Source organism: Mustela nigripes, chromosome X, assembly GCF_022355385.1.
Source record: "Mustela nigripes isolate SB6536 chromosome X, MUSNIG.SB6536, whole genome shotgun sequence".
NCBI lineage: Eukaryota > Metazoa > Chordata > Mammalia > Carnivora > Mustelidae > Mustela > Mustela nigripes.
In genome coordinates, this window is record NC_081575.1 from 113380890 (window position 1) to 113382103 (window position 1214).

Genomic DNA, 1214 nt, shown 5'->3' on the forward strand with positions numbered 1-1214 from the left:
ATTGAGGCCTGTAGAATTGTAGGTACTGATGCAAGAAATAGCATGCCTCAGTGCAGCAGTTCTCAACTGGGGCCATTTTGCTTTCTTCTTTCCACTCTCCCTACCCAGGGGCATTTGGCGGGATCTGGAGACATTTGTTTTGGGTCGTGAGAAGTAATTGGGGGTGGGGAGGGTGAGGTTTGGGTGCTATTCGCATCTAGTAGTTGGAGACCAGGGATGCTGCTAAATATTCTACTGGGCCCTGGGAAGCTCCCAGAGCAAAGAAGGATCCTACCCAAAATGCCAGTAATGCCAAGGTTGAGAAGTCCTGCCTTAGAGTTACCACTTGAGTGAAGGCAGAAGTGATCTAACAGTACTTTGGTCTAAATCTTCAAACAACTTAAATAGTCCTTTTATTGTGTCCTGTTTAGTAAAAACCTAGCATATAAAAATTAGCTTCAAACAGATAAACAAGGTTAGAAGGATTCACAAGTTTCTGTAAACACCAAGCTCCTGTGGAAATTGAAATTGCAGAGTGGGTGAGACCGTTAAAATGAAAATCTTTGAACCCCTTGGTAACTTAAATTTTGTTAGAGAGCTTCTCTGAAATTGTGTAAGTCTATAGGAATATGAAAGTTTTAGGGCATTTCTCTGAAAAGCACATTTCTTTCAAAAAGCTAAGCATACCACATGGGCCGCTATTTGAAAAAAAATGAAAATGCCTTTAAGCCATTTGTAATTTCAACTCTGGGCAAAGCTAAAATATAGAATTCTAACTAAAATAACTTAAAGAATCTGATGCTCCTTAGAGACTGAGAAATTTAAAAATAAGTGGAAATTCACTTAACAGTTAAAAAGTGATTGTTAAGGGGTCCAGTGAAATATTTCAAAGGGGTAAAAATGTAACCTATTCTTTTTTTTGAAAAATAAGAATGCTGGAGTTATAAGAGGGTATCAGTAGAGGGGAAGACACAAAAGGATAGGTCCAAGAGGAATGTTTCTGATTATTTTTGCTCTAAAATCCTTAAGTGAGATGGAAGTTTTGATCTGAGTTGAAAGAAACAGATAATTATAGAAAGTGGCATTTCATGCTCACAGCTCTGAAGTGCTGATTCCCTCCATGCCTTCAAAATGCTCATACTTAATGATCTGGTGTTGCAGATGGGGTTTAGGAAATATAGGTTATTATTTTCCTGTCTTGCTTTTTATGATTGTCTTTATAATATGCTACCTCT